The 21,758-nt window shown below is 44.1% G+C and overlaps 1 protein-coding gene across 1 annotated transcript in view; it reads left to right on the top strand.

Moving 5' to 3' along the window:
• Window positions 1–21,758, top strand: part of LOC122792991 (guanylate-binding protein 1-like) — a 571,076-nt gene that overhangs the window by 271,359 nt on the left and 277,959 nt on the right. The window lies entirely within an intron of this gene.

Consider the following 21,758-nt stretch of genomic DNA (forward strand, 5'->3'; position numbering starts at 1 on the left):
TGATACCAACCTCGAGGAGTCAGAGGGGTCCCCCAAGTCGTCCTCTGATGACGTCTCTTTCTCAAACATCCTGGAGATTTTGAGACAGAGGGGCGACTGGCCCTCCAAAACCCCCTCCGAGGAGGAGTCAGTATTCCTCAAGGCCTTTGGTGCTCAACCCTCCGCCTCCTGGGTGTCTCCACCCTTCGACGAACTGTTGGATTTAATCTGTCGGAGGATGTGGGAGAATCCTGATACGGTGGAACCTGTACCCAGAAGGCCCAATAAGTTCCTTTCTGCTCCCCTGGGGAAATGATTTCTGTCCAAGGGGGTTTCTGTAGATGCCATGGTGGTGGTGGTGGCCACACAGAAGGAAGTAGCTGGGACATCTTCCTCCGTCCATCCTCCTAACAAGGAGTCTAGGACTATGGACAGGTATGGGAAGCATACCCTTTCGTCAGCGACCTTCACCTTACGGTCACTGAACTACCTTTGACATTTCACTCGGCTCCAGAGAGATCTCTTCAAGGAGTTTGGAGATACTCTAGCGGGTAACGTTCCTGAGACGTTGGTGCCCACAGTTAACGCCCAGGTGTCTACTCTAAATTCTATTGTCAACTTGTCCATGAGGCTCATATCGTATGCAGCCAAGAGGGCGGGTAGGGCTGCCAGTTCAGGAATAGCCCTCAGGAGGCAAGCCTGGCTGCGCCTGTGTCATTTCGCAGAGGCCTTCAAGTTTTCCTTCACTGACGCTCCTTTTGATGGGTCCTCGCTTTTTGGGACCAAAGTGAAAGACACCCTCACCAGATGCGAGCAAGAGAGAAAGACCCTGTCTGCTGTAGGGGACCGTTTTTCCCTCCCCTCTAGGCCTTACCCCAAGGCTCAGAGAGGTGGGAAGATGTGGTTCAAGAAGTCACAGAAGTTTTTCCCTGCCGCACAAGGTGATTCCCCTCCAGAGGCAGAGGTGGGGGAGGTTATTCAAGAAGACGCTGCCCTATAGGCAGAGGAGACCCCCGCAACTTGGGAGACCGTGATTCCTTTTGCGGTTCTTCCTACCATCGTTCCTGATGTGTTGCCCGACTGTGCTTCTCCTGAGCCAGTTGGGGGCCGCATATTGTTATACCCGGAAGCCTGGGAAAGCATCACCCAGGATCGATGGGTGTTACGAATAGTTTCCGGAGGTTATGCCATACCCCTTTCGTCAGACCATCCTCCAGTCAGAAAAATCCTGGACGTTCCACCCAGTCAAAAGGATCACGCAGCCTTAGAGGTTTCAAAGCTGCTAAAGAAAGGAGTCATCCAACCTATCCCCTCAGACCAGATCGGATTAGGGACTTACTCAAGATTCTTTTTGGTGCCGAAAAAAACAGGGGACCTGAGACCCATTCTAGATCTCAGCCGATTAAACCACTACGTTCAAAAGTCCAAGTTCCGAATGGTCACCCTTCAGTCCATTTTTCCATTGCTGGAAAAATAAGTATGGATGTGCTCCATCGACCTCAAGGATGCTTACTATCATATCAAAATGGACAGGGCATCCAGGAGTCACCTACGTTTCCGGCTGGGAGCCAGCCATTTTCAATTTCGTGCCTTGCCCTTTGGTCTCACCACAGCCCCCAGGGTGTTCACCAAGTGTTTGGTGGTGGTGACAGCTCACCTGAAACGTCAAGGATTCCAGGTGTTTCCTTATCTGGACGAATGGCTCCTCACCGCTCCCACCAGGCATCAAATCTTCCAAGCCAGGGATGCCACCATTACCGTCTGTCAGCGACTTGGAATAACGTTGAACTGGGAAAAGTCTGCCTTGCTGCCCTCACAGCGTGTCACGTTTATAGGCACATAGCTAGACACCGTCCAAATGCGGGCCTTCTTGCCGCATCACAGGATCACAATGTTGCAGAATCAGGTTTGCGCACTATTACCCCTCAGGAAAGTACAAGTGAGGTGGGTTCTTCAGCTTTTGGCACCATGGCAGCCACCATTATGCTAGTGCCTCTAGCCAGATTACATATGAGGCTTCTTCAATGGCTTCTATTTGCCCAATGGTCCTTTCAGAAACTCCCCCTTTCTCACCTGATCCTGCTCACAGACCAGTGCAAACAGGATCTCAGTTGGTGGCTATGTTCCACCAATCTGGACGAGGGGAAACAGTTTGTTCCTCCGTCACCTGTCGCCACCGTGGCCATGGACGCCTCCCAGATGGGGTGAGGGGGCATTGTCTTGGCAGGACGGTCCAAGGCATGTGGCACATCTGCACATCAATGTCCTAGAGATGAGAGCAGTGCTTCTGGTGTTGCGGGCACTTCAGAGCTTTCTCCCTCTTGGGACGATCACGATACATTCGGACAACATGTCTATGGTATGGTACCTAAACAAACAGGGAGGAACCAGATCTTACCCCCTGTGCAGAGAGGCCATGCGAGTGTTGCAGGGGGCAGTATCTTCCCAATGATTCCTAGTGGCAACGCACATTCCGGGGAAGGCCAATGTGATAGCAGACAGGCTGAGCAGAGCTATTCCCATGCCTTACGTGTGGTCCCTGAACCCTCGGGTTACAGAACAGATATTCAACAGGTGGGGTCAGCCTTGCTGCGACCTTTTTGCCAATCCCCTCAATGCCAAATGCAGCAATTACTTCACCCTGATCCCCCCACAGGGGGAATCACCCAGGGACGCTCTAGCCCACGATTGGCCCTCCGGTCTGCTCTATGCTTTCCCTCCGTTTCCTCTGTTACCAAGAGTGATTCAGAAAGCCCTATCCTTGGGAAGCAAGATGATTCTAATTGCCCCACACTGGTCTCGCCAAGTCTGGTTCTCCTTTCTCCATCCATTCGTGGTGGACACTCCTTGGATTCTGGACCCAGTACCAGACCTACTGACACACGTTGGGACAGTTCCACCCCTCTCTGCGGACCCTCAGGTTGACAGCCTGGCTACTCCACTTCCGTCGCTAGTCAGGCTTCATCATTTTTCACCTGAGGTGGTACACATTTTATCGTCCTCTCATAAGTCTTCGACTAGGAAGATTTATTCCAGCAAATGGAAGAGATTTTCTATTTGGGCTCATGCTCAAGGAATCGACCACTACACAGCCCCAATTCCTGCGGTTTTGGAGTTTTTGTCCATGCTCTTTCAGCAGGGTTCTGCTCCTGCCACTATTAAAGTCCAGTTGGTGGCTATTTCTAGCTTTCATACCTCCTATGAGCCTTCCCCTATGGCTCACAAACTCTGGAAGGCCTTTTTAAAGAGCACCTTATTACTCCGGCCTCCTATTTCTGAACCTATTATGCCTTGGGATTTAAACCTGGTTTTGCAAGCCCTTACATCCCCAACTTTCGAACCGGCTGCCACCTGCGAGTTAAAGTTTTTGTCTTGGAAAACGGCATTCCTGATAGCCATTACATCAGCCAGACGAGTGTCGGAGAGTCAAGCCCTCTCCATTAAACCCCCGTATTTAATTTTTCATAAGGACAGAGTCTCTCTTTGACCTAACCCGTCCTTTCTCCCTAAAGTTACATCCACTATTAATCTCAACCAGTCTATTGAGCTCCCAGTGTTCTTCCCTCAATTTTCGAACAAGGCAGAGTTTAGATTTCATCAACTCGATGTGCACAGACAATTGCGATTCTATCTAGACAGGACCAAGCATCTACGAAAGTCTGACCAATTGTTTGTTTCCTTTTCAGAAAATAGAGTGGTATTCTCTATTTCCAAGGTTACCATTTCCAGATGGATTGCTAATTGTATTTCCTTTATTTATTCTTCAGCAGGAAAAACTCTACCGTTTCCCGTCAAGGCTCACTCTACTAGGGCTGTTTCGGCATCTATAGCATACCATGCCAGACTATCCTTGGATGATATTTGTGCTGCAGCCACGTGGACTTCCCCCCCATACCTTTCTTACTCATTACAAACTGGACATGGCCTCTAGGGGTCAGGCTTCCTTTGGTTCCACAGTCCTCAGGAGTATCTTCCGTTGAGCCTCCCAGGATAGAGGTGCTGGGGACGCTGTCCCGTGAGTAAGAATGTAGGCGAGATTGGACTACATAACATCAAGAAGTTATGTACTCACCATAACGTTCGATGTATGTCGTCCATCTCGCCTCACATTCTTACGTACCCTCCCACCTGCCCCCTTCCTGGAGGATCTGGAGTTTAGGATTGGTACCAGAGTACCCTTCAATAATAGTTGTTTTTTCTTACCTCCTTGGTAGTTCTACATTGTAGTTTTTGTTGTTGTGCATGGGGTGTGTTTGTGGATGACCTTCATGGATGCATCTGCAGTCATAACAAATGGGTTGTCCTGTCGTCAGGCAGCCCTTCGGTCGGCCGGATTCCAAAGTCTGGGTCCGGCTTCGGCTGATGTCGCACTCCACCCGACGTCATCTCTGCTGGTCTTCGGGTATAAAGGCATCAGCCGACGCCATTTTCCTCAGTCTTTCTTGCCGCGTGGCGCCCGAAGCAGAAGCTGTTCGCAAGTGCCGGTCGGTCAGATCCAGAGATTACTACTACCGAATACTACTTCGAAGACTTCTAAAAGCTAAGTACCCCGTTGGGGACTCTTTCTTGCCTCAGCCGATGTCAGAAAAAGTCAATAACTGTTTAACTTGTGGGAAACAAATACCTCATAAAGATTTCCACTCTTACTGTTTGCCTTGCTTAGGCCCAGACCACGACGTAGCAGCCTGTTCGGCCTGTGCTTCCTTCAACCGACGAACGCTTAGGCGCCAGTCGGAGTTTGCTGAACAGTTTTTCGGCTCAGATTTTGCGTACATTATGCCGTCGGATCCTCCGACTTCCCAAATTGTTAAAAACGCAAAGAAAAGACCGACATTCGCGGTCCGCGGTTTCGGCCGAAACCACGGTTAAGCAAGCATGAGTGTCTCGGTTTCGGCCGAAACCGAGAAAACTGGTCAATCTTCAGCCGAATCCATGACTACTACTGAGGCTCCGGCTACCTTACCTGAATCAGCCTCAGAAATTTTACCTACAACTGTGGTTCCTACTGATCTATCAGACACCATCCCTTTGGATATCTCTACCCCAGCACGTGGTGCTGCTAGGCCTCCTGCAGCCATGTCTATTAAGGCCTTTGCCAGGGCTAAAGCAGCCAAATCAGCTAAATCAGTGCCTGTTAAACCACCCTCACTCAGGCCCACTTCTAGTTCACAAATGCTGACTCTGGCAGAAGATTTAATATCCTTAATTAGGGGATCCCAATCTCACCCAGACAGGGCCTCTCAGCCCCAGAAAAGAGACCTAGAGCAGAGCCCCGAGCCTGTGTCCTCTGATGATTCTGCGGATGACTCAGACATTACAGACCAGCCAGAGGCTCCTTTTTCCAATTATGAAGATTCAGATGCTGAAGAATCCATTCCAGCTGCCTCTCCACCAGAGGAATTCTCCTTTGGGGAAACCTTACATGCCATGAGAGAACAATTCCAATGGCAGGGCCAAGATTTCTCAGATTCAAGAAAGAGGCTTAGGACTTTTCTGCACTTACCACAACATAGGCCCTTAGCTATACCTCCTGTCCTTTCTGTTGTGGACGATGCATTTAATGATGTCTGCACTGCACCTGATTCTTTACCCCCAGCCCCTGCCAAACCAGATAGATTTTACAGGGTGCCAGACACTCATCACCACCTATACAAGGCCCCACTGGCAGACCCCGAAACTATATCCCAGGGGCCTAAGGCAGTAGCCTCGACCACAGCAAAACCCTATTCCTCTGAAAGGGAATCCAGGTCCTTAGAGAGATGGGGTAAAAAAAGTCTACACCTCTGCTACTCTCTCAGCTAGAGCTTTAAACTGTCAGTTTCACATGATCCAATACCAAGAGTTTATGCTTGATCAGTTAATTAAAAGCTGTCCTCTGATGAATCTTTAGATAAGAAATATGTATTAGAAATGGTGAATAACATCCAACAGGTTAGTAACCATTCTTTAAAATGTGGCTATGATGCACTGGAGGCTTCATTTAGATCAGCCATGACTGGCACAGTAATAAGAAGGCATGCATGGTTGAAAGAACAGGTCTTGCCGGATCATGTTAAAGCTAAGCTATTGGATGCTCCTATGGATAAGGCCAGTCTATTTGGGGAACCTGCCCAGCAGGTAATGAAGAAAATGGAAGAGAAGGCAAAATCTGTACAAACAGTTAAAGATTTCCTACAGGTTCAGCCCCAAGGTTTAGCAGGAACTGGCCTGCCAAAATTGGTCCTTTCCTGACTCCACAAGATCACAAAGGGCAGGAACAGACGCCTCTAGGGGCAGAAATCAATCCAGAGGAGGTGCCTACAGAGGACGACAGTGGCAAGGCAATAACCGAGGCACAGACACAACCACTGCCACTGCAACAGGACAATCACAGTGACTTGACTCTGACTCCGCCTACCAGGGAGCAAATAGCAGCACCATTAGGCGGAAAGTTAGCCTTATTCTCGAAAAATTGGCACTATATTACAAAAGACAAGTGGATTTTGCAAACCATAGACCAAGGCTACCGGTTCCACTTCCACACTTTACCAGTAAAAAGAGGAATGCCAAACCTGCCCCCAAATAAAAAAATAGAAGCCCTGCACCAGATAGCGGAATTAATAAAGATGAGAGCTGTGGAAAGGGTACCAATAACAGAACAGGGCAAAGGATTCTACTCCAGACTCTTCATAGTACCAAGAAAAGAGAAAAACTGGAGACCTATTCTCGACCTGTCCATCTTAAACACATACATCATTGTCCCAAAATTCAAAATGCTGACCCTACAGCAACTTCTTCCCATGCTGGGCAAGGAGTGTTGGCTGGTAACTCTAGATCTCAAGGAGGCATACCTGCACATCCCCATTCGACCAAATTGCAGAAGATACCTCAGATTTCTTGCAGGATCAGAGCATTATCAATTCTCAGCATAGCCCTTTGGCTTATCTACTGCGCCCAGAGTATTCACAAAATGCCTGGCATCAGTAATCGCTCACTGCAGAGTACAGGGAATCCAAATTTATCCATACCTGGACGACTGCCTGTTACAAGCGGACAACAAAAGCAAGCTGACAACAGATTTACAAAGGGTCATTTACTTGCTACAAGGCCTGGGATACACAGTCAATTTACAAAAGTCAAGGCTGATACCATCCCAGACAAGAACCTTCTTGGGCGCGGAATTGGACACAGTAAAACAGATGGCATTCCTAACTGCAGAAAAACAAAAAGAGCTCCCTCTTTACTTCTTGGCATTAACAAAGCAGAACAAACTAACAGCAAGAAAAGTTCTGCAGGCCTTGGGCTTCATGGCATCATGCATAATCTTGGTCCCACATGCCAGACTGCATATGAGAAAGTTACAGTGGTACCTAAAGAATCTATGGTCTCAACACAGGCACAGCTTAGAAACAGAAATACCACTAATCCCATGCTTAAAACAGGAGTTCCTATGGTGGGCTCGGGCATGCCAGTCAAACCCAGGCTTACCCTTACACAACTTTCCAGCAAACCAAACCATCACAACGGATGCCTCAGACCTAGGATGGGGGGCACACATGCTGGACAAATGCGTACAAGGACTGTGGACTCAGGACCAGCTGCACCTGCACATAAACCAAAAGAGATGCTGGCAGTAAAACTGGCAATCCTAAAATTCAGACCATTCCTCAAAGAAGGCCATTTGATGATAAGGACAGACAACACCACAGTCATGTGGTACATCAACAAACAGGGAGGCACTCATTCTTACCCCTATGCAGAATGACTTTGGACCTTTGGAATCTGGCTCTCAGCTACAACATCCAGTTACAGGCAATATTTGTACCGGAAAAGAGAACACCCTAGCAGACATTTTAAGCAGAACCACCTCGGATGCTCACGAATGGATGCTACACCCGACATCTTCAAGGCCATCACAAAGAAATGGGGAATGCCACAAATAGATCTATTCGCTTCCCCACAAAATCACCAGCTCAAAAATTCTGCACAAGGACATTCCACCCACTTGCATGGAAGGTGGACTCTCTATCCTTCAGCTGGAAAGGCCTGACAGCATATGCATTTCCACCTCTTCCCTTGATGCACAAGGTACTACTGAAAATCAAAGAGGAACATCCAAGGATAATTCTGATAGCTCCGAACTGGCCAAGGCAACACTGGTACCCATTGCTGAGGAGCATGTCTCGGGAGAAAATGTGGTCAATACCCCTGATGCCTCTGATGTTAACTCAGAACAACTACAGCATCATACATTCAAACCTAAAAACCTTGCAACTGACTGCCTGGAACATCACATAGCAGTAACTAACCCAGACCTTTCCCAAAGGGTTAAAGATATTATCCTTGAAGCCCGCAGACCTTCAACGAGAAGGAACTATGCAGGAAAATGGAAAAGGTTTGTCATTTGGAGTACTGAAAGAGGAAAAGATGTGTCGAACATAGATACTGCTAACATTCTGGAGTACTTGGCAGAGCTACTACATACAGGCCTGTCCTATTCCTCCATCAAGATACATGCATCAGCTATTTCAGCAGAATACAGCTTTGGTCCTCCTGTCTTTTCACACCCTCTACTCAGGCAGTTCCTCAGAGGGATCAAGAATGTAAAACCTCCTAGGAAACCACCATTACCAGCATGGGACTTGAATTTTGTACTAGAAAAGTTGACACTCCCTCCGTTTGAACCAGCAGCAACAGCAGATCTACAACACCTGTCATGGAAAACTGCTTTCCTACTGGCAATTACTTCAGCGAGGAGGGTTTCGGAACTACAGGCCTTAATGGCAGTGCAACCCTTCCTAATCTTCCATCAAGATAGGGTGTCCATGAGAACTAATCCTACATTTATGCCTAAGGTGGTATCCAGAGTGTCTTTAAACCAAGCAATCCACCTACCTACCTTCTTTCCCAATCCACAAAACAGAGGTGAAAGAATAATGCATACCTTGGATGTACATAGACAGTTACGCTACTACCTGGACAGAACCAAAGCTAACAGAAAAACTGACCAGCTATTTGTGGCCTATGCAACAGGAAGGGAAGGAAAAGCAATCTCCAAACAGACAATCTCCAAATGGATAGGAAATTGCATAAGAGTCTGTTACTCCTACCATGGAAAACCAATTCCACAGAACATAAGACCTCATTCTACAAGGGCTACAGCCACTACCACAGCTTTCTTAAGAGGAGTGGCAACCAAGGACATTATTGAGGCGGCTACTTGGACCTCCGTGCATACATTTGCCAAGCATTATAATTTACCTCTATATTCTAGATCCCGAGCAGGGTTTGCCACTGCTGTACTGCAAGGGATCTTGACTACACCATAATTATTATTCCTCCTCCCCTAGTTTGGCTATGGTATTCTACCCATTTGTTATGACTGCAGATGCATCCATGAAGGACATAGTACAGTTTTGTACCTACCATAAATGTAGATGTCCGAACTGGATAGCATCTGCAGTCAGGATTACCCTCCCTCCTTCGCCTCTGCGGTACTCCTAGGGTATTTACCCTCCTAATAGCTAGCTGGGGGGGGAGTCTCTTATGGTGTATTTGTTTGTATATATGTACATACATGTTTATTTTTGTGTTTGCCTTCTACTATTTTGGAAACATTGGCATTTATCCAAAATTTAGCTTTCCAAGAGGGCAATTGGCATCTGGGGCAAGAAACACTGAGGAAAATGGCGTCGGCTGATGCCTTAATACCCGAAGACCAGCAGAGATGACGTCGGGTGGAGTGCGACATCAGCCGAAGCCGGACCCAGACTTTGGAATCCGGCCGACCGAAGGGCTGCCTGACGACAGGACAACCCATTTGTTATGACTGCAGATGCTATCCAGTTCGGACATCTACATTTATGGTAGGTACAAAACTGTACTTTTTGCAACAAACTAGATCTGGGGTTATGGAGCAGGGCAGCATGGAATACCTGCTTGGTCCAGCCAATGAGAGCCTTCGAGCTAGTAAAAAAAAAAAATTGGCCGAGTCGGAGCCGATATTCAGCTCCGAACCCGTGAGTAAGAATGTGAGGCGAGATGGACTACATACATCGAACGTTATGGTGAGTACATAACTTCTTGATTCCCAGGTTGGACTTTCCATCCACTCACAAAAAAAAAAAAAAAAGACTTTTAAGCAGCCTTTGCCACCAGAGCAGGCTAGTATTTTTCCTCATCCCCTGGTGGATGGGTCAAAGCTGGCCTCTCAGACCACTCATTTTTTTTTCTTTAGATCTGATGTTGTCGTTTTCATTCTTCCTCAATGAATGGGTTACAGATCCAGTCCTCGGATCCAAACTCACCTACATACTTCATATTTTGGATCCAAATCTTGAGCTTCACCCTCTACCCATAATTCCCTAGTCAATCCTCAGTATCTCAGATCTCATTTGCCACTATCGTGCAAAGATGTGGGGTCCATCTCTTGTATATCTGCGATTGTTATTGGTATTTCTAAAGTAAGAAAAGCTTAATTCTTTCTTCTCTTTTTTTATTCCTCCTACTTAGTTGTTCAGTTTTCTTGTCAGGTTTTCTTAATAATTAAATAATAAATTTTTCCAAATACCTTTGTTGGTATTGGTATTCTTCTCTTTTTTTTTCTCTCCTTTATTTTTCCTACCCTATGCAATGGTGTAATTATTTTATACCATTGCTGATATTCTCTCTTTCTTAATTAAAAATAAATAAATATATATATATATATATATATATATATATATATATATATATATATTTTTTTTTTTTTTTACTATTTTTAATATTGATATATTCTCTACAGTTTCTTTTGTGCTGTCATGGCTGAAAAGTCAACATGTTTTAAAAAATGTGCTTCTTGTGGGCATAAAATACCTAATTCGGCTGTCTACAAGGAGTGTGTTTACTGCTTGGGACCAACTCACTTAAATATGAGCTATTCAAAATGCACAACCTTTAATTCTCATGTCATATTTGACAGGAGAAACTAATTAGTGCTCAAGGGTTTGCTACCTTCCTCATCTTTGTCATCTTCAGGGCCTCAAACCCCCATTAAGTTGTCAATAGCTCCATCGCAGCATAGGAAGCAGTCACCTCCAAAGTCTCCTAAGAATCTGTTGGAGCCATCCTCCAAAGTCAGTAAATTATCAGATCCGATTCCGTTGGATCTGAAATGACATACAGTGGATCCCAAGCGCTCAGATCCGTTCATGATTTCTGCTAGTCTGACCACTCAGTTTACAGATCCTAAGCATTTGGATTCGAAACCTAGTACTTCATACACTCCAAGGACTCATTCTCCTGAGTTGCTCATTGATCCTATTTCCGCTAGGCTCCTTTCTCCATTAATGCAGACACCAAAAAGCACTCTGGACCTCAGTTGACCACATCATTCATCAGGTCCTCCATACGTCTGTCTGTAGCGGACATTGAATAAGATGATGTGTAATTTCCTCAGAGCTCAGATCCAGATGGGTGTTATTTCGGCTCTGTCCCCTGTTGGATCTGTGAGTCTTCCCGCCACTACTCACACATTCTTATCTCCTCCTCCGATCCGATTTTCAATTTCTGAACCCCAGGATCTGTCCGCTCCGAGAGTTCTAGAGTTAAATCTGAAGAGAATTACTTCCTTTACTCCAACAGCTTCCCTGACCAGTTCTGCTTTTGTGCTGTCGGTTCAGAATGGGTCCCAGAGTTGAAGCGTCAGCATCAGTTCCGTGGGGCTGGGATCTACTCAGATGTTGTCAGATCCATCCCTGCCCCTTGGAGCCTGGTGCTGGACAGTAGTGTCTGTTTTTCTCTTACAGGCATGGATTGGGTTGGAGTCATGATGTACCAGTACTGGAGTACTCGGCTCTGGTGCAGGTGTCCACAGCTTCTCTGGGTCCGTTTGCCTTCTAGGTTGTGGAAAGGGCTTTTTCTCTTTCTAGAGATCCGGTCTCTCACCCCTTGGATCCACCTCCTCTCCCATGTTCATTTCTGAGATGTGAGTCCCTTAGGCCTATTTCACGGCGACAGCCAGTTCTACCTAGCTTCCAGTCATTCCCCATGGAGGAACTCCCCCATTTCTTGTGATACCTCCCCGGAACATCCTACCAAGGAGGTCCATTGGATAAGGATGTGCAGGGGGAGTCACATAGTTCCCATTTGGAATCTCTCACTGAAGATACTGATTTCGAGGAAGGAGAAGGGTCCTCCAGATCACCACCTGATGGTATCTCATTTGGAGACATATTAAAGAGCCTTAGACAAAAGTTGGTTAGTCTTCTAATAATCCTTCTGCAGAGAAGTCAGTATTTTTGGAGGCTTTTGGTTCTGGCCTATGTACGTCTTGGGTGACCCCCCCCCCTTCCCCCGTTGAATGAGCTTATTGCTCTGGTCTCTCATTGGGCATGGAAGGGCCTGGCTTCTGTTGAGCCAAAACCGCATCACCCAGACAAATTCTTAACCCCTCCAAAAGATAAACTCCACTGGAGCAAAAGAGTCCCTGTAGATGCAATGGTTGTGGTGGTAGCCACCAAAAAGGAGCTAGCAGAGTAGATCTCCTCTTTCCACCCACCCAACAGAGAGTGTAGGGCACTGGACAGATTTGGAAAGTGTGTATTTCCTTCAGCGACCTTCGCTCTGAGGTCCCTGAAGTACCTGTCACTTTGCAATGCTACAGAGAGATTTGACAAAAGAACTATCAAACTTTCTCTCATAGTTCATGTCTGCAGAAGATTTCAAAAGACCATCTTCTCAGCTGGCTGTTCTCTTGTTAATTTCCAGCGCATCCATACGGTTAATCTCATATTCTGGGTGCCTCACAGGCAGCCGTTGCTTACCCGCAGTGAACAAGAAGGAAAAACCCTGTCTGCCGTGGGAATCAATTTTTCTACCCCTCAACAAACTTTCTCTAGAAATCAGAAGGGTGATAAGAAAATGTGGTTTCTCAAAACTCAGGGACCATTCCAGGATCCACACAGAGACAGCTCTTTCAGAGGCAGCGGAGGCAGTTCTAATGGTAGATGTCAAAATCAGGGTTTCTGAGATTCCTACAAGAGTAGACCCTTTCAGTGCTCCTGAAGTGCTGCCCGACTGCCCACCTCAACAGGCAGTTGGTGGACAGTTTGCCTTTGCACCTAGATGTGTGGACTGCTATAACAAAAGATTCCTGGGTGCAAAAATAACATCCAAAGGTTACTTCACACCACTTTACCAGCACCCAATCTCCAAAAGAAAGAAGCTTCCTGACATCCTACCCAGTCAGAGAAAGTTTGCAGCACAAGAAATTCAAAAGCTGCTAGACAAAAGAGTCATCCAGGAGGTCCCACCAGACCAAACGGGATTCAGAACTTACTCACGTTTCCTTTTAGTGCCCAAAAAGACAGGTGACCTGAGACCAGTTTTGGATCTAAGCAAACTAAATCATTTCATGAAAAAGTCAATGTTCTGAACGGTCAAGTTTAAGAATATTCTGGCATTTCTACGCAAGAATGATTGGACATGCTCCATAGATCTGCAGGATGTGTACTGTCACATCAAAGTAGACAGTCCCACTCCCAGAGACATGGTCTCAGCTGGGAGCTGTTGCTATCAGTTCAGAGCCCTGCCCTTTGGACTCACCACAACCCCCAGGGTGTTCAGCAAATGTATGGCAGTGGTGGCAGCTCACTTAAGACTAGAAGGATTCTGAGTGTTTTCATACCAAGACAACTGGCTCCTCACTGCCTGTACCATGCATTTCCTACAACAGTCCAGGGATTATTAGCTCCAGATATGTCATTCATTAGGTATCACAGTCAATTGTGCCAAATCAAACCTCACACTAGTACAGAGCCTGGAGTTTATTGGTGCACAGCTGAGCACAATAATGCAAATTGCCTGTTTGCCTACTCCTCGTATAGACATACGCAAATCTCAGGTTCATCAACTTCTACCTCATCCAACTTCTACAGCCAGACTAATTGTCCAAGCTTTGGGGTCTATGGCAGCGGCAATATTTCTAGTTCCTTTAGCATGTTATTTTGTGCGTGTCCTTCAGTGGACTGTAGCTGTTTAATGGTCTGTTCTTCAACATCCCCTATCATTTCCAGTCAAGCTTATACAAATATGCAAATGCCATATACACTGGATGATCCACACAGATGATATTTACCTAGGATGGTCCTTTGTTCTTTCCCCCCTGTTGGCCACAGTGACCACAGATGCCTCCCATTTGGGGTAAGGGACATTAGTTGGGAAGGACGGTTCAAGGCATGTGGTCCTCCAAAAGACCAATTTGTATATCAGTGCCCTAGGGTGAGAGCAGTCCTTTTAGCATTGCAGGCATTTCAAGATAGTCTTCCTTTAGGGAGTATTGTGATCCAAACCAACAGCATGTCTGTAGTCTGGTACATCATCAAACAAAGGGAAACTAAATCTTTGCCCTCTGCCGAGAGGCTGTGAGAGTGTGGCAATGGGTGATCTCCATCAACTGCTTTCAAATAGCAATGCACATCCTAGGGAAATGCAGCATACTAGTGGACAAACTCAGCAGGTCCATTCTGATACATCAATAGTGGTCTCTCAATCAGTCAGTGGCGGAGAAAATTTTCCATCGGTGAGGCCACCCTTGCTGTGATCTCTTTGCATCCCCTCAGAACAAGTGCAGCAGGTATTTTGCCCTGATCCTCCATCAAGGGGAGTCACTGACAGATACTGTACGTCATGTTTGGCCATCTTGTCTTTATGCTTATTCCCCACTTCCTTTGTTCCCAAAAGTTCTACAGAAAGCAGCTTGGTTGAAGAGCTCAGTCACACTCATTGCTTCTTCCTGGTCTCTCCTGATGTGGTTCCCCTTCCTTTGGTCTCTTCTTTATTATCCTCCCTGAATATTGGACCCAACTCCAGATCCTCTCTCAGTCACCTCAGGGATGAATCATCCCAGTATCCCAGCCCTCAAACTAGCTGCATGGTTTCCAGTAATAGCCAGACAGCCCAGGCCTGCTTCCTCAGCACAAACCATTTTATTATGCTTGCAAAAAGACTCCACCAAAAAATTTACAAGAGCAAATGTAAAAGATTTTCCTTTTGGGCATTAAGAAACAGTATTGACCATTTTAATGCCCCTGTTTCTGTTGTTCTTGATTTTTCTGGCTGCTGTTTTCAAAGAAGGAGTTAGTTTTTCTACAGTTGTATTACAGTTGGCAGCCATACCAAATTTTCATACAAGAGATAAAAATTATTCTTTGGCTGCTTCTAAGTTATGTAGGGCTTTCTTGAAGGGCACTTTCCTTCTTTGACCCCCAATAAAGGATCCTTCTCCTCCATGGAATTTGACACTAGTATTACAGGGTCTGACTCAGAAACACTTTAAACCTTCAGCAAAAAATGATTTAAAGTATCTTTCTAGGAAAACAGACTTTTTGTTGGCTATCACTTCTGCTAAAAGGATTTCTGAACTCCAGGATCTTTCATCAAAGACTCCATACATTATTTTCCATAAAAACAGGGTTACCTTATGAACTAACCATTCTTTTTTACCTAAAGTGGTTTCTGAATCTAACATTAACCAATCCATTAATTTACCAGTTTTCTTTCCAGAGTTTTCAAACAAAGAAGAACATATGCTGCATCTTCTGGATGTGCACAGGCAATTACATTTTTATTTACACAAAACTATAGAAATCAGAAAATCAGACAAGTTGTTTGTTTCCTTCTGAAAATGTTGAGTGGGTTATCCAATATCTAAAGTTACATTGGCTAAATAGTTAACTAATTGCATATCTTGGATTTATTCCCTCCAATATCTAAAGTTACATTGGCTAAATGGTTAACTAATTGCATTTCCTGGATTTATTCCCAACAAGGAATTTCTCTGCCAAGACCACCTAAAGCCCACTCAACTAGATCCATGGCCACTTCATCCACTTTTTGGTCGAGAACATCTGTTAATGATATTTGCACAGCAGCCACATGGTCTTATTCTCTTATCATGACAAATTGGATCTAATCTGCAGAAACAGATCTGTCTTTGGTTCAGCAGTTCTCTGGGATATCTTTTCATGGGGGCCACCCAATATTCATGTAGCTGGGGACTCTTGTCACAGTTGTTAAGTAAGAATGAAAAGGACAACATCAGATTTATAAGTTATGTACTCACCATAGCTAGGTATCTGTGTTGTCCTTTTTCAGTCTTCCTCAACCTCCCCATCCCCCTTCCTATAATCTTTTGAACTGACCTGTTGGTTTTATTATTAGAACCTATAGTTCTGTGTTTGAGACTTTTTCTGTCATCTTTCCATGTCTCTAACTTCTTAATGTGGAGTTTATGGCAGCAAACTCAATCTGGGGTACTGAGGATGGACTAGAGCATTATGGGTGGAGGAAGGAGCTTGAGAGTTAGATCCAAAGCCTGAAGTATGTGACCAAGTCATATCCAAGGATCAGATCCATAACACATTTGTTGAGGAAGAATGAAAATGGACAACACAGATGCCTAGTAATGGTGAGTACATAACACAATTCTTTCTGGTGTAGTCCATATAGCCACCATTGAGAAAGGGTTAGTCATGTCCTCTGAAGCTGCTGGGGTTCCCTCTGTGGGCAAGGGAGAACCATTTGTGCCAGTGTTGGTAGAAAGGGCAGGGAGTGTGCCCCTGCCTAGCTAGAATGCAGTGCACAACACTGGAGAAGCTTAGCTGGCAATTCTGTGTCAAAAAGAATCAGAGAGTCAAACGTGTCTCTGCTCCTGAACAAGTTTCTTTAGACAGGAGTTATGTGTTGGGCTTGGGTCAAGGTCTTGTACAGACTCTAGACCCCTCTTATAACATGGTTTCTGGTAAATGAAAAAGATAATCCTCTTTCCCTGAGGAGGTTCAAGATATTGACTTTGTTGGGGATTGTGAAGGGACAGAAACATTTTTTTTTGCTCAGAATTTGCATTCAGTCTCTGAAGAAAGTATGGTGTCTAATTCTTCCAGACATGTCATCTGTGATTCTAGTGATGAATCAATGTTTTCAGTGGGAAATCACTGAGCTGTGTCAGTCCCATTGAAAATATTATGATTTTTTTTTTACAACTGGGGTTTCCAGAACCTTCACATTTTCCTTCATTGCTGTCAGCCTTGGACGATGTTTATGTTACAGCTTGTGAATTTCCTAAGACTCGGCCTGCTTGCCCCTTAGAAAGCAGATAGATTATGTAAAGTTCTTCAGTCTTTTAAGTTCACATACACTAATCCCAGACTTGACCCAGCAGCTATAGCTGTAATGAATCCAACTGTTGCTAAACATTTTGTTGACCCCCACCCCATCTCCTTCTAATAAAGATGGTAAGAATTTTGATGAGTTTGGGAAAAAAAATTATATGCTTCTGCAACTTTGGTGTTTAGAATTCTAAACTGTCAGGCTCATATATTGAAGTTTACTCTGATTAACTGTAAAATTATGAGGAATGTTTTAGCTTCATTTTCATATTGTGAGGAAAAATTTGCCTTGTGTAATCAGGTTTCTTCTATTTCTTTAGTAATTACTCATTGTTTGAAATGTGTTTAGGACTCTGTCGATAATGGCTTTGGCTTAGGTGTGTTCTTAAAACCTTCCAGGAGATGTCAAAAATGAGATTTTGAATTCTCCCTTGAATAGTTTTCGACCCTCTGTTGCAGAGGATCTCAAAAAGTGTGATGAGATACATAAGCTGATTCAGGGAATCTCTCAGATTTTTCAGTCTTCTTTCTCTTAAGTACTCCAAGGGATTTTCTTTCCCTTGTCCAACTTTGGTAATTAAAAAAAAACAGTATCCCCCCCCCACACACACACAACCCCGAAACAAACAAATGAGAGTCAAATAAGTCAGAATGACTGTTTCAAGGACCTTACACTCCTCTTCCGCACTGTCAGCCTCTTGATTCTTCCGTAAAGTCTGAATCTCCATTTTTCTCTTTGGCAAATGATGGTTTTAGACAGTTGAGTCCTGAAGATGGTACAGCTAGGCTACTGGTTGCAGTGGGGGAAACTGACTCCTTTCCAGGGAATTTATTCTCATCCAAGATGAGACTCCTCTATTTCCTCATGTTTTAAACTGTATGCTGGCTCAGTGGGTTTTTGAAACTGTTCCTCTTTCCCAGCTGGGGAAAGGTTTTTACTCAAGAATGTTTCTTGTGCCTAAAGAAATACAATTCTTGGAAACTAATTCCGGATATTTTTTTCTTAAAACCAGTTTGTGATAGTGCCTAAGTCCAAAATGTTATCACTTCCCAATCTGTTACCTGTTCTTCCTCATTTGAGTTTTTTAGTAACCTTAGATTTAAAAGATGCATATCATCACATTCATCCAGAGTTCAGGTGTTTCTGAAGGTTTTCTGTATCTGGATCACATTATCAGTTCCACTGCCTTACCCTTTGGGCTATCCTCTGTTTCAAGACTGTTCACAAAATGTCAAGCGCCAGTAGTAGCTCATTGAAGACTACGGGGTTTCCTGATTTTTCCATATTTAGAACTCTTGCTTATGTTTGCAGAGTCTTTTTTCAAAGTGACAGGAATCTCTCTCCTGGGGAAAGAGATCTCCTTTACAGGCTAGGATTCCAGTAGAACATTAAGTTTTTTCTAACTCTTTTGCACAGGAGTGTGTTTCTAGAGTGGGTGTTAGACACCTCAGAACTTTCTTCCACACAAAAAATAAATCTGTATTTAGATCTGTTCCAGGGGTTTTCTACTCACTTGACTTAGCCAGGGAATACTTCAGGATTCTGGGTCTCATGACATCTGTGATTCTCAGGACACATCTTGCTAGACTCCACATAAAAAGATACAGTGGTATCTAAAATCTCTTTGCTCTCAGCATCAACAGCCATTGTCCTTCCAAACCCCAGTTCTGGGTTTTGTAAAAAAGGAAATCAGATTGTGGAGGCTTCAAAGTTTTCAGAATCCAAGTCTCCCATATTTCCTTCCTGTTCCAAAGCAGTTAGCCACAACAGAGGCCTCAGACTTCGCTTGGGCAGCAGGGCAATGAGAGTAAAAACACAGGGTCTTTGGTGCAAAAAAGGCAGACTAAGATACTCCAACATAAAAGAGATGCTAGCTTTTATAAAGGCTCTCAACACTTTGAACCATCTGTCATCCCCAGAACCTCTTCATGTCTTTACCAATGCCACAGTTATGTGATACATAAACATGCGGGGGGGGGGGCATGTCTTACCCCCTGTGCAGACTAATCATGTTAACATGGGATGTAGCTTTTTAGCACAATCTCATGCTACAGGCATCTTTAAGTATTTCAGATTAGAATTGTATGCATGACAAGACAAGCTGAACAGGGCTAAGACAGACCCTCATGAATGGAAGGTCAATCTAGGGATCGGATGTGTGGAATACCTCAGTTAGACCTTTGGCATTCTCTCTAAACAACCAACTTGCAAATTTCTGCTGCAGGACCCCATGCAAGAAGGTTTGGAACACATATGCTTTTTCTTTTTCCAAGGACAGGAATGTTCATGTATGCTTTTCCACCCTTTCCACTAATATCCAGGGTAGATTTGATGATTCAGAAGGATTTTCCAGAGATTGTTGTGGTGACTCCCTTCTGGCCTAGGCAGCAGTGGTTCCCCTTCTTTTGTAAATGACCATGGGCCATGTAAGGGGATGTAGCCCAGTGGTGGAATGTATGCTGTGCATGTTTGGAGTTCAATCCCCAGCATCTCCATATAAATATAGGGTTTGGGGTTGGTATAATAGTTAAGGTGTCTGTCTCACAGACACAAAGTACTGGGTATGCTTCTCACCTTGAAAGGAAAATGGACTAGGCCAAAAATGGCCAGAAAGGGCAGCTTGCCTAGTTCTTACCTATGAACCACAGGCTTCCTCCCAGACAGGGTTTACTCACACAAGACCAGTGTTGTTTGAAATATCCTGACCTCAAACAACAGCAGCTGACTGCCTGGATGATAGGGTGGTAATATCTTTTAGGCAGCTATTTTCTGAGGATGTGCAGTAGTTACTAATAGAGACAAGAAAGCCATCTAATAGAAAATCGTATACTAGCAAATGGAAAACATATTCAAATTGGTGTCAACAAAATAACTAGCACCCATTCAGGGCTAATGTTTTTCTGGTTTTACAGTATTTGTGTGAGTTACTTTCTTAGCCTCTCCCTTCCTCCTTTTCCTTTGTTTTTGTATCTTTTTTGTTTGCCATGGTATGGGCATATTTATGTTTTCTTTCTTTAGTAATGTCATCAAAGGGCTTAGCCTCCCCCTCTCGGAATGAAAGCTTTGAAGGACTTGGCACCCATACTTGGCTTTTAGGCAGATTGAGCCCACCTAGTCCTTGTGCTTTTCCTTCCTAAGGACAGATACTTCCTTTTGCATCTCTTCTGTCTTTATCCTGATGTGTAGCCACTGTTTTCCCCTGAATCCCTCCCACTGTGGCACTCTCATTTCATTTTGTTTATGAAGACTGAAGTATAGTATTTATTCTGTGCCTTTGCTTTTTCCCAGTCATCTGTATATCCCTCCCATATTTGCTCAGTCTGGCCAGTACATCCCCTTCCTTGTATCTTCCTGCCATGTACATAAAATAAAAAAAAAACTTGCTTCCATTCTTAATCTCTTCTGCTAACCCTTTCAACTTTTGTCTTTGTTGTCATCACCATCCTTATGCTTTTCTACTAGCCTTCTTGTACTGTGCCCTTTCACCTCCCCAATTTGTCCTTTATACCATCTGTTGGCCCTGTATTTTATTGTAATTGTTAGACTCCCATTTCTGTTTAACCATATGTATTTTCAACTGTTTTTGCCTGTTTGTCCCTTTTCACGTGTCTCTTTTTAAACCTTCATCCATCATCCTGATTACTTCACTATTTCGCTAACTTGTTTACTCTCTCTTTGTTTTGCCAGCCTCCTAACTGACCCTTAACCACATGCCCAAAGAGAGCATAATACAGTTTTCTAAAATATCAAACCATCTCTTTTGTCTTTGCATTAACAAAAACTGGGACAAAATGAGAAAAGCTGACCACAATGTGAGAGTATTCATCAGTCTGTACTTATTTGTTCTAAAATCACAGCAGTAACTTAAGCTTCAAGCATTCAGAAAGAATTAACAGTTGTCCAGACCTTCAGAAGTAGATACTTAATTTTACAAAATAGTAAAAATCAAGTAGACTTTGCCACTGAAAAAAGCTCAATTTTATTCACTCATGATAAGTGCTTTTGTCCACAAACTGGACTTCATCAGATCATCTTTTGAAAAGAAAAATACTTTATCTGTGGAAAAATATATATTTATGTATACACAACAACAAGGTCATAAAACAGGATAGAAAAGTACATAATAATCAGGTAAAAACATGGGGTGACTCATGATAGACTACCCCCTAATAATATCCAACAACTAATAAACATGCAAAATTTGAATGAGACTTAGATACCTCCCTATAAACCAGTTAACTAAAAACCCTGGTAGTGAAACGTATCTTTGTGATTGGGCTACCTTACTTACACATCAGAATAGCATGATCAACTTGGTAGGTTGCTGGGTTAAACAGTTTGACAGAGACAAATCCTGATGGAAACCAAAGCTAGAACATGCACTTGAATCCAGAAGTAAGTATTGTAGTAAATCTTGTGCTCAAAATATTACATCAGAAGCCCTTCGGTCTACAAGACACTTAAAACAGATATATACCCAGAATATAAATGAAAGAAAAATCAAAAAAACAAACCCACATGTACCTCCCCTTAGGAACACCAAAACTGCCAGTCAACAAAAATAGTAAAACAAATGGAAAACAAATAAATAAATAAAAATGAAAAATAAAAAGCAACATAAAAGCAAATAAATCAGTCCCAAATCTCAAGTC

The sequence above is a fragment of the Protopterus annectens genome, chromosome 1.part0 (assembly GCF_019279795.1).
Source record: "Protopterus annectens isolate FY-2018-M chromosome 1.part0, PAN1.0, whole genome shotgun sequence".
Classification (NCBI taxonomy): Eukaryota; Metazoa; Chordata; order Ceratodontiformes; family Protopteridae; genus Protopterus; species Protopterus annectens.